Source organism: Triturus cristatus, chromosome 4_2 (assembly GCF_964204655.1).
Source record: "Triturus cristatus chromosome 4_2, aTriCri1.1, whole genome shotgun sequence".
Classification (NCBI taxonomy): Eukaryota; Metazoa; Chordata; class Amphibia; order Caudata; family Salamandridae; genus Triturus; species Triturus cristatus.
The window spans coordinates 38888473-38902779 of NC_140586.1; the positions used below are offsets into that span (position 1 = coordinate 38888473).

General features: G+C 45.1%; 1 long non-coding RNA gene across 1 annotated transcript in view; it reads right to left on the reverse strand.

Moving 5' to 3' along the window:
- Positions 1-7365: 7365 nt before the first annotated feature.
- LOC146832891 (uncharacterized) overlaps positions 7366-14307 on the reverse strand; it is a 311812-nt gene continuing 304870 nt past the window's right edge. Inside the window, exon 3 of the long non-coding RNA XR_014960469.1 lies at positions 7366-11298. This is a non-coding gene — a long non-coding RNA (uncharacterized LOC146832891). The remainder of the gene's footprint in view (positions 11299-14307) is intronic.

The following is a 14307-nucleotide window of genomic DNA, read 5'->3' on the forward strand; positions in this document are numbered from 1 at the left end:
CTCCATCCCCCCCCCTCACTCAGGACTCTTTTATGGAGATACTCCCTAAAGTGAAGTCGGGGTCTCCCGCGGACGTCTGCCCAGCACGAGTCCTGCAGCAAATCTACTCCAGCTGCCCTGACCCCCCCATTGCCTTCCTCAACAGCTCCCTGGCACAGGGCATAGTGCCCACTGCGCTCAAGGCAGCTACCATAGTGCCCATCCTGAAAAAACCTGGCGCTGACTCCTCTATCTCGGCCAACTATCGCCCCATCTCCCTGCTACCCTTTCTGGGCAAGGTGATGGAACGCCATGTTACCGCGGTGCTCTGCGCCCATGTTGAGGCAAATGGGGGACTGGCATCCCGCCAAGCCGGGTTCCGTCCCAGGCATTCGACCGAGTCAGTCGTGGTCTCAGTCTTGGACAAACTCAGAAAAGGTATGGATGGAAACAAACACCAGGCACTGGTCCTCCTTGATCTCTCCGCCGCCTTTGAAACGGTGGACCACACCATCTTACTTACCTGTGTCAAGGCGGCCGGCATCGGGGGATCAGCTTTGATCTGGCTCTCCTCCTTTCTGAGGGAACGCACTCAGGCGGTCCGGCTAGGCGACTTCACGGCCACTCCCCTCCCTGTCACCTGTGGTGTCCCCCAGGGATCCTCTCTCTCCCCCTTACTTTTCAACCTTTATATCTTTCCTCTCATCTTTGCACTACAGCAGCTGGAGGTCACCATCTATAATTACGCGGATGACCTCCAGCTCATTTTTGATCTGTCCCTGTCTCCTCTCTCGGTCTCTAATTTCCAGTCAACTATGACATTCATCAGGGACTGGATGAACCACAACCACCTTAAGCTGAACCCGGATAAAACCGAGCTGGTTCTCACTGGTGGTTCGTCCAGTCCCTGGAACTCTCTCTTCTGGCCCCCCTCCCTTGGCACTGCACCGACCCCCTCCACCACGGTCAAAACACTCGGTGTCAAAATAAACAGCCAACTCACCCTCCATTCACAAATCAGCTCTGTGGTGTCCTCCTGTTTCCTCTCTCTTCGCACTATCCGCACTGTCTCCCGCTTCTTTTCCCCCCAGGCACTTAAGATCATTATGGCCGCACTTGTGATATCGAAACTGGACTACGCAAACGCTCTTTACCACGGTATCCCCGCATACAGTCTGCGTAGACTCCAGACCGTCCAGAACCAAGCAGCCCGGCTGGTGTACGGTCTTCCTCGGTATCACCACTCCACCCCTCTTCTCAGGGAGCTTCACTGGCTCCCTATAAAGGAACGGGCCCTATTTAAGATCGGCTGCATGGTCTTCCAGGCCCGCCAGGGCACTGCCCCCGCCTTCATCTCCTCACTAATCAAGTCTTATGTACCTATAAGAGAACTTCGGTCTTCCTCCAAGTCCCTCCTCCAGATCCCTCGTTTCACTCGCAAAAAGTGGGGCGGGGCCAATTTCTCCACCCTGGCTCCAACCTTTTGGAACTCGCTCCCTGACCACCTCCGCTCTGCCACTCAGTATCTCCCCTTTCGCAGAGATCTGAAAACGTTCCTCTTCAGCCAGGCTTTCCTCACTTAAACTCCCTCAAAATTCCCTTCACCTCTCCCTGGTCTTTCCCCCTCAGTTGCCAAACCCCCCAGCGCCAAGAAACCGCAAGGTGTACGCTGCGCTTTAGAAGTATTTTAAATTAGAAATTATATGGCCAGCCCTGCTAATGTATGTGAAGCATATTTCAGTTAAACCAAATAAGAGTTTGGTTTTTGTATAGCGTGCACCCTGAACAAACTTACTTCATGGCGCTTTCAAATTAGTTGGCCAAGGAAAACAAGTGTGTGAAGAACAGCAAATTCCCTGAATTGTATCTGCATTATTAATAGCAGGTGCAGTAGATCGCGGAGAGGTGGTGCTCAGATTACAATTCTTTAATCAGACACATTAGTGTTCAATACACGTTTTTCATTTGAATTCCAGTTTCCACTCAGCTGTCTTTTATTCAGTGTTTTTTTGTCTTTTAAGAACTATATTAGAGAGGAATAAAGACACTGTCTGGGGTGCTGGGCCCAGCTCCATTTTGGCTCACTAGTTCCATGGGGCAATGGCAGGGCTAGGGTAGATATTCAGCTGGAGCCAGCTTTCAGTCTAGTCAGGTTTGCCCATGTGTAGTTGGGAGGACGCTCACACTGCTGGTTTCCTACTGCACCGTCAGGTCACTAATGGAAGAAAGGTAGCGCTGCTGGGGTCCTAGAGCACTGGGGGCAGGGCACTCATACTGCTATTGGGACAGTACTGACAGGGCAGTGCTGTGGGAACTGGCTCTGTGTATACTATACCAAAGTAAGGTGTAGTGTACACAGAGTCCAGTGGATCCCCAGAGGCTTAAGTAGATAATACTAAAAGCTCTATTTGTGGTAGTGTGGTCAAGCAGTTAGGCTTATCAGAGGGCAGTGTTAAGCATTTGTTGTACACTCTCTGGCAAGAAATGACTACACGGACTCAGAGACTGAATCCAAGACCAATTGCTTTGTAAAAAAAATAATACTTTATTTTATTTTATTTTAGAACCAAGTGGAACTTAGCTGCAGGTAAGTAACAGTTTCAAGAATAGTAATGATACGTTGCAGTAAGAATTGTTTTGCAAGGCAGTAAATATGCTTTACAGTCATAGAAATTCTTCGTTATTGTCAATCAAAAACAGTAGGAAACTTAGCAGTTGATAAAGAAAGACAGTAGAATGCAGTCGGAGAAAATGCAATGCAATGCAATAGGAGGAAAACAGGTATATGCATTAACAAGTAAGTACACAACTTACTCCAGTCTTCAGGGGTTTGGACCAGCACTGGGCAAGGTTCGGTTTAAAGTAGGTTCTGCACCACTAGCAGCACTGGAGCGGCCGAGTGCAGAGTTCACTAGGCCCAATGTAAGTCAATAGAGACTGGGGGCACCCACGAGAGGTGCTGGTTGTAGGTAGGTATCCGTGGTTTCAATGCACAGGGCCCGGGGGTTAAGGTGATCAGAGGGTGGGCCTCAAGCCAGCACCAAAGCTACACCACCAGTGGCACTGGGGCGACTGGGTGCACGGTGCAAATCACCGTAGGACGCCCAATGCAAACAAATGGACGATCTCAGTCACACAGAGAGACTGCAGGCTCGGACTTGAAGGCTGGATGAAGGTGACCACTGGCTGGAGAGATAAGTCGGGATGCAGGGCAAGGCCTGGGCACCGTCAGCTGGGTTCTCCAAGGTCGGGGCTGAGGATGCAGGGGTGCGTTTTGGTGTCGGGTTTTCTTCACCTGAGCCGGTCGCGGTAAAGTGGACCCTTCGTGTTGAGGCTGCAGGCGACTTAGTGGGGTCCTTGAGAGGGCAGATATTGATGGATTCGAGGTCTGGATTGCTATGGAGACGTCACTGGACAGCTAAGCCACTCTGGCCATGGGCGTTGGGTGCAGAGTGGGCTGTGGCTGCTGATCCATCTGGATCCGGAGTCCTTCAAGTTGGATGTTTCTGGACAGGGCCTCTGTCCTTTGGGAATCATGTCTTTGTCAAAGAGTGCAATCTCCCTGTGGTTCTTGGAAGTCACTGGCCACGGGACAGGCATTGTCTTCTTCGCAGGCTCTTCAACCTGGAGACAGGCCGGTAGGGCTATGGCCAAGTCAGTCATATTCTAGCTTTGCTGCACTGCGTCTTCTTTGTCCTTTTCTTCTTAGGTCGCAGGAATCTGAGGATTAAGGTTCAGGGGTGACCCTAAATAATGAATTTAGGGCATTACAGGTAGTAGCCAATGGGCTACTTTGTCTTTAGGGTGACTACACCCTTTGAATGTCCCCTCCCTTTGGGGAGGGAGCATCCCTTAACCTGATTGGCTAAAATCTTTCCTTTCAAGATGTAGGATTTCTACGGAGGGGTTCACTTCAGCTCTGGACACCTTAGGGGTGGTCATGGCTGAGAGGGGCCACACCTCTCCTGGCTACTAATTTTTCCACCAACCTTGCCACCAAAAGTGGGCTTGGTCAGGGGGGGGCAAGCATTTACACTGGCTGGAGAGGCCCTGGCTATCATTACAAAGGGCAGGAAGGCTTAGAGGCTCACTACCCTGAACGCTGTTCCTGCTTAGGGGTAGGTGTGACGCAAACAAATGATGGACGGAATGCCGAATGACTCATACATTCACCCCCAGTCAAGAGATCTGGGCTAAGTACATTGTTATTTTGCTCACCATGCCACCCCAGTTTAAGGTAGGTGTGAAGCATCTCCACCCCAAGCACCCTTTGTTCCTGATCCACGAGAGCACAAGGGCTCTCACCTCAGGGGGTCAGAAACATGTCTGTGTGTGGAAGGCTGGTGCAGACAAGTCAGCTGCACACTCGTGTGTTGTTCGTTTTTCAGGCGGCATCTCTTTTGCAAGAAATCCATATTGGTTTATTGTGCTGAGAAGTTTGATACCAAACTTCTTAGCATTCAGTAAAGGCATGCCAGAGCTATGGAGTTTGTAATGACAAACTCCTATCCCAAGTACTCAATATGGCTTCACTGCACTTACAATGTCTAAGAATGGACTTTGACACTGTAGGGGCATATTGCTCATGCAGCTATGCCCTCACCTGTGGTATAGTGCACCCTGCCATAGGGCTGTGAGGCCTGCTAGAGGGGTGACTTACCTATGTCATAGGCAGTGGTAGGTAGGCACGGCAAACAGGGGTGTGTGCCATGTCGACTTGTAAGTTTTGTCTGCACCAAAACACACAGTCTGCAATGGCAGTGTGTATGTGTTAGGTGAGGAATCTCGGGGGGTGGCACAATACATGCTGTAGCTCTTAGGGGCCCTCTCTGGTCACAAGGCCCTTGGTACCAGTGGTGCTTTTGACTAGGTACGTATGTGTGTGCCAGAGGTGTGCTAATTGTGGAAACAAATGTACATTTTTCATCTATCATATCTTGTGTGTATGAGACACTTTTCTACCATAACTAGGTTTCATTATCCATGAAAGGGATTTTTAAATCATGAATGACATTCTTAATAATTGCAGATTTGAGATTCAGAAGGTAAATAAGATGTTGAGTGCCTATGCCTACTAGAGGGCGGGATTGTGAAGTTGTTTTTGAAACTTTCTAGATATGCATACAAAGGAATTATGATATTTGGTGATGAAATAACCTTAATTTATTTCAATAATTTATGCTAGATTGGGTTTGCCAATATTTTATTTATGGGCTTTCCCCTCGTTTCTTTCTTGCATAATCTGAAAAGTATATTCACATTTATTTTAGGAGTGCAAATGAATTATGATAACATTTAGAAGAGAAATATACTACTTTATAAAGCTGAACACCCAGTTGAAAAAATGAATTCCATGTAGAGTTTGTTTTCAATTATGATGAACTACTAAAACCAGAAGGACTTGCAGTCACAGAAACGATGAAAGGACTATATGAGTTCGTGTTAATGAAGAGTGCCTTTGAGTGAGCAAGACTTAAGCTCGAAACGAGTCACATTTATTTTTGTTACTACCATCATAATAAAGAAATACATTTTGAAATCAACATCGCGAAGGGCCACCTGTGTATACTTTTGTATGGGAGTGGTTATCCTATGAGGTGAAGCATTGGCGTGAACTGCAGTGTGTCGTGGTATGGTCTTAACCATTGCATGGAATATATATATATATATATATATATATATATATATATATATATATATATATATATATATATATATATATATATATATATATATATATATATATATATATATATATATGCTTTAACCAGAATTTATTGGCTACAAAACAGAAAAAGAAACGTAGCTGTGTTTTGGCGCTTGGCCTTTGTCAATGTCATGGAGGCTGGCGTATTTTCGTCATTTAAATACATGACTCACTGTGATTTGGGTGTCAGCATTAATTCATCAACAGAGTTGACGCGCTTCAAACATTTACCATCAGTAACATATTATGGGTAAACTGGCGGCCATCTTACAATATAATGGTATGCCTACAACATCAAGCTGTATTGTCAGAAATGCATTTCATATACAAACAAGATACAGCGCGTGCCGCAGTGTGCTTACTGTCATAATGTCCTTTCCTTGTATCCCATCACCATATATGTCGTGCTCCACATATGGATAAAGATGTTGCCCTGAATGGGCCATCTCGCCTTCAAATTTTAGGAGCATACATAACCCAAAGCTATCTCCCCATGAATGGGCATGTTAGTGGTGTCTCAATGTTTCTATTTCTCAATATTTAGTTGACTGAAAAAAATGTAAAGTCTGCCCAATGTGTGTCCACAGCTCTTTGTCACTGTTTAACCCCCTCGAGGTCCTGGTCTGCATCTTAATGATATTGTAAGATGGCCGCCAAATTTACCCATGATTTGTTACCAATGGCAAATGTTTAAAGTGTGTCAACTCTGAATTAATGTTGCCACCCAATCACAGTGATTTATGTATTTAAATGACGCAAAGAAGCCGGCCTCTATGACGTTGACAAAGGCCAAGCACCAAAAGGCATCTGCCTAAGTTTCTTTTGCTGTTTTGTGGCCAATAAAATCAGTTTAGGCATTTCTCTGTGAATGCACGGCCCTTTGTTGGGGAAACGGATGTAACGTGAGTCTGCCATCAATCATCGCAACACCCGCTGTGCCAGCTTCTGGCGAAGATTTTGAAACACATATATGTATATGTTTTTTTTCAAGAACATTTTGAGGACATTGAGAAAGGCAAATGTGCCAAAACGTTTCTGTCTGGTGTTTTTAGTGTGCTGGCAATAAAAAATCAATAATTGGATATTCCTGGTGTGCACTTTATTGTTTGTGGTCGCAACGAGACAACCCATGTAGAATAAGTATATGTGTGTGTGTGTATCAATTCTTTGGACAAAACTTGGAGGTATATATATATATATATTTATATATCTTTCACAAATGGTGGGGAAAACGTAGCGGGCACTTCTTGACGCAGGTGTTCATGCAAGAGGAAGCATCCTACTCTGCAAAAGACTGCAGGCGACACTCCAAGAGGTGAAATCCGCTTTCACAGGTTTATTAGCTCTTGTTGATCTTCCAACAAACCTGTTGTTGGTGGCCTCAGCTTTTGTAGACACAAACACACATATTCACTCTACATAATGGGTAATAGTGCAATATGGTGCTATACTGCCATTGAGGCTGTGATGATATCTGGTTTGTAAACGTCACCAGAACCTGGAGATGCAAATACATGACCAGATGGCTATATTACTCATGACACTTGCCTTTTTATTACATTGTTTAGTTTAGGGCATTTCGGTTTTTTTCAAACAGGAAAATGTTTTTGGAAAACAGGAATTGGGATACTTGACTATACAGCTTGGTTGTTTGTAGAAACATTACGAGAAACAGAATCTTAGTTTTCTAGTCAAGACTGTAAAGACGCTTAGAAAAGCGCCCTTTGCTTTATTAAAAATACATTTCGTCTGTAAGGAAAGAATGATGATTGATTTGCACAGAACATGGTTGTCAAATAGTGTCCTGCTGCTAAATCAGAAACCTCATAGATTAGGTGCTGAACAAATATACGTTAAGTAGACTGCAACAAGCAAGGTGTTTTTTTTGTAAGACAGAGATTACTAAAGCTGTTCTCTGCAAGGTGCAACTAACAGTACTGATCGGAATTAGCCTGCTCAGGTTTTGTTTTCATGATTAGAATGCCGATTAAAAAATGTACAGCAGTAAAGTTGTGAGGAGTGGTTTGCGACTGTTATTATGAAGATGCAGCCACAATGTAACTGGGACCTGTGAAATATTTTTCATAAGGAACTGTGAAATATTCTCTGTATTTCATGTGTCCTGTCAAATATTGGTTTTCATAACAATGCATTTTATACGATAAAAGCACCCACACATGTAAGATTATATAGCTCTCACTGAGCGCCCTTGTTGTGAATACCAGATTTTAAATCTGGTTATTCGCTACTTTGGCAGGGCAAAATTATTATTATGTCATATAATGAATGTGCCCATCTGTATTAAAACTGGTGCTCATGTTAAGCGCTCTGATACCCGATTTCTCGGGTCTAGTTCGCGCTATATAAAACTCTACAAAATAAAATTAAAATAAATAAAGGAATTTCAGACAGCTTTGACAAGGGTGTCTGACAGCCTTTCAGTGCACTGCTGGCTCTCTGCTGATGGAGAGCAGAGAGCACAGCTTCGGATGGGGAAGGTAGGGAAGGCATAGAGGTTGGTGGGGGTGCTTGGTAGCAGGCCAGGTATTTATTTTTTTTCTTCACATTTTGGACAGTGAGGCGAGGACACAATATTTATGGCTCCCCCACTATTCCTCTACCCCTGTGTTTCTGTTGAAAGCTGGCGCTGAAGATTTTGGGGCCCAATAGATAACATAAAATTATAGATGGGTAAAAAGTGAATTACGGGGATGTTTTTCACCTCGGGGTTCTGAGCTTTGCTCCTCGTTATCTATTTGATGTCACTGAAAAGACCTCAGTGAAAAACATCCCTGTTACCCGTAATTCACTTTACCCACTAGAATACTATACATATTCACCACTCATTAATATGCACTTGCATAGACAAACCTGGTGGCCCCATGAATTTTAGCAGTGCCCCCTTTATGCTCCTAAAATGATTTCTAGGGATGTTAGCAGGCGCATAACCATCATATCCAAATGGGGTTTTGCAAATGGATAGTATTTGGGGTGGGGAGCATATTACAGTCTTTGTAACACCTTGATCTGACACATTATAGGTATTGGTGACCATATACATAGTGTGAAATGTAAATGTGTCTTAATGCATATAGGTTTCATTGTTTTATTTAGTTTATCTTGTTTTTGTGTAACAAAATTTCCTAATGGTTGCATTGCTTTTATTCAACCCATTGTAGCAGGCACTGTTCTTTGTGAAACACCCAATCAGTATTCGCTTCTTTGCAATGACGTTGTATTGTGTCCAACATGTCGTGGGAAACGCTTTAAAAAAAACTACCTATTCGATGGGGTTTGTACTGTTGACTCCTGGAAGATGAATGTCTGAGTTGGCCCAGAGGGATTAAAACTTGTAAATCGCTGAATATACATATATTGTTGCAGAAAGTGTCAAACTACTGGGTTTTTACTGCAGAGCAAATGAGGTGGCAAATTCTGAACTCTTTGGAATCGACGCCTTAGCACAAAAGGCCCCTCAGTAACACTGTGCATCGTTTAACCAAATGCTGCTGTTGCAATGTATTATACATTTGGGCTCCCGGTTTTATGGTATTTATTTTTTCAAAATTTCAGTCTCTGTGTATCCATATTTATTTTGTGCTTAGGGTAAAAAAAATAAGCTGCAGTGAGTGTGTGTTTTTGTCTGTGTGTGCATAGTTCCACATTTATTTAACAGCTAAATGTTTATTCATGTTTGAATGTCCAATATTCTTTAGCCATTTAAAGTACAATTCAGTCATCTGAAAGTATTTGCATTGTAGCACAACATGAACAGAGGTCCTGCTGCTGTTATATAAGCTTCATTAGGAAATCTTTTTTTCTTTTTCTAACTCCCCTGCCTTTTCGTTTGCCCATCTACTGACCTAGCACTCATGATTGACAGCAGTGAAAATGTCCAAAAGAAAACCTTTCTTTCCATATTTGAAAATAAAAACCAACAGGAACATATATTGATTTCTGTCTGCATTTATCTGTATACAATGTATACCTGTTAAAAGTTAAAGTGTCTCTTGCTAGTCAGAAAATTTTCAAAACACAGGTGTAGACTGATCAATTGGTGGGGCACTTTGAAAAGTCAGTAGCTAGGACTGAGCCAACGTCAGGAATGTGTCAGACTGGTGCCTGTGGAAGGGCAGAGGAGGCGGGGCAGAGTTGGGAACATATAAACATAGTTCTATGAAATCCTGGTAGCCAGGGCAGAGTCAGTGGCATGTTAGGCCGGTGTCTCTAAAAAGTTTGTTGTGCTGGGGCAGAGTCAGCGCATCTGAAGCCAGGCATCTCTGTCAGGGGAAACATCCTTAACCACGAAGGCTTTTCTACGTGTTGCGTTTACAACGGTACACTTACCACGTAAACGTCTTTACCACGCGTATGCCTTCAACGACCATCTTTACCACGCAAGCTGCACTGGAACGTCTTCATGTTCCGGTTCAGTCCATTTTTGAAGTCGGCGAAGACGTGTGTAAAAGGGTAAAATTAGAAAAAGGGGGCTTGGGGGGTCTCCCCCCAAAAATAATAAAAAGTGCGTGAGAAAAAAAAGGGGGCTTGGAGGGGTCTCCCCCCCCCAAAAAAAATGTTACAACGTCGGGAAGTGGTGACAATCAGCGTTGTTTTAGAGGAAACAGAATGACGCTTCCTCTTTACGACGTAGGACATAAGCAATGAAGATCGACGAGAGGACATGAAGAGGTAAGGGGCAAGGGTAATTATAATAAGGAATGGGGGGTCACGTTAGGGTACAGGGGAGGGGTACAACCTTTACCAAGAGTATGCCATTATCATGCAAGTATGCGTGGTAAAGGAATATTCGTGGTAAAGGTTGTGCGAGGAAAAAGCATTCCAATGTAACGCATGCGTGGTAAAGGCATGCGTTGCAACAGAATGCGTTGTAACGACATACAACCCTCTGGCAGCTTGATACGTCTGGGCAGAATCAGACACATGGGAGGCCGGTGCCTTTTTGAGGCTGGAACTGATTAAGTCAGTCTCATGTGAGGTCTTTATCCCTGAAAGGCTAATATAGGTGGGGCATGACGGTAACGTTAGGTGAGTCTCTAGAATGAATAGCGTTGGGACAGAGTCCGTCACGTGTGAGGCCGGTGCCTGCGAAATAAAGGCAGATCCAGGGAAGAGGTCGGCACCATTTGAAAGTTAATGTGGCAGGGACAGAGTTGGGCACCTGTCAGCCTCCTGTCTCAAAATGAACAGCAGAGCTGGGATAGTCAGTCCTTTATCAGTCTTGTGCATCTGAAAATCGAATTGGGCTGTGGAAAAGTCGTCCTTGTGTTGCTAATGTGTCTGATAGGCCAGGAACATTTCAGGTGTTGGCTTGCGGCATCTGTTTTTCTTCCACCGCTGGCTACGTAGACTGGCCCAACTAAGCACCTAGAAAATGTTCTATTCAATCAGTTTTTTTTCTCTCAAATCATGTCTAGTCTTGCCTATGTTTTCAATGCCACGTATTGTTTCCATAAAGAGCCTGGTGGTTGCATCGCCTCTTGGCGTGGGCCTAGGCCTGGGTCGCACCCATCTCTACTGAACAGTCCCGGCAGTTGCCAGCAGGTGGCGCAGGGATGAAGTGCTGTCATCGCAGGGGTCCTAGACCAGCAGATCTGTGGGAAACAGAAAGCAGACTTTCCATCAGTGATTGCACACAGTTCATATCACATCTGTCCACTCTACTGCCATGGCTCTGCCATCATTGCACAGATTATAGCAATAACTTCACATGTTAGTTCAATGAAAAGACACACGTCACATTGTGATTTCGCGTACTTTACGTCACTGGGCGTGTTAAATCAATGCGTGTACACACACGTTACATCAACACACACTTTCATCAGTCGTGCTCGTTGTCCATGCATACTTTACATCAGTTCGGTTGCATACTTGCCTCAAGGCACGCTATATATACATCAAGGAGTCTAGACTCGTTACATCAGCGCACATTTGCCATCATTGATTCTGCGCTCTGTATTGCACACTTCACATCAACGAGTCTACACTGTTTGCATTAAGTTACATTGTACATTAGAGCACCCTTGCATTTAATGCATATTTAGCATCACTGGCTTGACCCACTTTAAAGCTATTACTTACACGCTTAACCTAAAAGCGCACTTTACATCACTGACCCCGATGATGAGTGCCTCAGACAATTGCAGCACCTGTGCAAATCCCTTTTTTATGGGGATGTCACAATTTTGAGTGGGTCAGATTTTTCAGACCCCTGAGAGTTTTCCACAGGTAAATATTGGCGGGTGAAATATGCTGATATTTTCTGGAGCAAAACACCAGAACATGGGGACTTTGTAGAGGAATCGCAAAGATCCGCACGTTATTTCCTATTTGAATGGGGAGACTCATAATTACTTTATCTATCGCATCTGATGCATTTGATTATCCACAGGATACTTTATATCAATGCACATCTGCATTGATGGCGCCACACCCTTTAAAGAACACGTTAGATCTACGAGGCTGTGCACTTCAAGTCAACTGCTCGTTATGTTACCAGAATATCAAGATTTAAATATTGTGGTACCAAAATATAGCCAGAATATTTACAAAGAATATATTTTTTTCATCAAGTGTCTGCCGGTTTTACATCAATTACAGGCACAGCAGACTTTACTTCAACGCATACTTTACATACCTGAGTGTACATATTACGGGAGTGCATACTTTATAGCAACGACTCCGCACTCTTCATTAGTGAATGTGTTTTATCAATGATTGTTCACACTTTCTGGAAACTGAGCCGACGACTTTCCAGGAAACCTCTGCACACGTCCTATTTTGGAAAACATGAGAGGGGTGTCGGATTGGGAACAAAATTAACGTCAGTCGAATTTCCAAACAGCATCTCTATAATACCTAAAAGTCCCTTCCACTCTAACGTCGTTACCAGCTACACAACATCAAAGTGTGCCACATTACACCAATACACAACCAGTCGCACAGCTCTGTTTCAGTTGCGAGGGGGGGGGGGGGGGGCTGAAAGTTGCAGCAAGAGACGTAACGACCATACAGGTTTTCTAGCCTCTCAACAACCGCAGAACACAATTTACGAGACACCACACCGCTCACTGTCAACTGCACCATATTCACTAACTGAAGAACCGCGCTTCGGTCCTTCACGGAAAGCTGTGAGCTACACAGCACCCTCAGTGCACGTTTATTTTTCTGTCCGTCCCGGATCACCGCAGAGGTACGGCAGGCTCCCTGTGTGTCGCTACAGGAGTCTGATAATAGTAAACGGAGGAGGGGGCGCTGTGAGCCCTGATGGAGGATGAGTGTCTGAACAGTGATAAAAACCCTCACGGGTAGGAGGCCGCGCGCGCGGACAGGCGTCTGATGCAAACACGCACGAGTGTTTTGGCCTGATGTATATAAGGGGCTGTGAACCCAATTGGTGGGGGACGGTAACCCCGCAGAATGCTTGGCCTGTTTATTGGTTTTATGAGTACAGGTTTGGGCGTCGCGAGGAAAAGATGGTGATTTCAGACCATTTGGGCCGTGAAGGCGAACAAAGACGAACAGGAGGATGGCAGGGGCGGAGTACAAAGGACGGCATCGCACGACAGTATGGCCCCGCCCCGGCAGGCTGGGCGCAGCCCGGATCTGCCGCAGTGCAGCCCTCCCCGCCTCGCGCGCTGCGCCGGCCTATCATGGCCGCGCCTCTCTCTCCTTCTCCACAGAACAGCAGCGCCATGACACGGCGAGCGGGAAACCAAGGCGCGGGTTTACGGCATCATACAGCTCTCTGTGTCAGGGTCAGCTTAAGGATTGGGGGGGGGGGGTCACTCGGCCAAACGTACTGTGAGGCCATTGTTCGGAACAGTTTTGAATTTATGATTTAAATGCAGCTGTTTCATGCCCTCTTTTGCAAAGCCTGACAGCGCCAGGCACACTGGTCCTCACTAATATTACTGCAATTAATCTATGTGACACCCTCCCATTTCTTATATTTGAGGTCATGATTTGATCTAAAAGAAACTTTTTTATTTAATTTTGCAAACACAACATTTCTCTGCTAAATGTCTGCAATACCCTCACACACCACAGACATCAAAAATAAATTAAAAGAGGACCGATTTAAAACAATCTGTTTAAGAATTATTCAAGGTCATCAGGACAAGAACCTCTGCAGAATAGAGCTGGCTCCTCAGGGGCCTCTCCAAAAGGCTAGGACCCTCGGCCAAAGCCCACTTTGTCCATGTTGTAACACATCTCTGCTCTGTGTGCTCAGCCTCCACCAAGCAGCATGGCTAATAATAGGAGGTAGTGAGAGAGGCCGGCAGGAAGCCCTATCACAGGCTTCAGCATGGTGGCCACATCCCCATCCCGCACACACCGCTTAATTCTATGATGTTGCCCCCAGTCCTGAAAACAGACAGAGCACTCAGTACCCTGGTAACATTGGCACACACTGACTGCCCTATAACCTAAAACAACACCAACTGTGTACCACTGTGACCAAACCCACTGATAAAGTGAAACACTGACGGTGCTTGCCACTTTTAACTTCGAAGTGCCCCAACATGGTAGCCACATCACCCACATACCTATAAGCAGCATTATACTGTGCTCCTGCCACCCAGCTGCTAAAACAGCCCAAC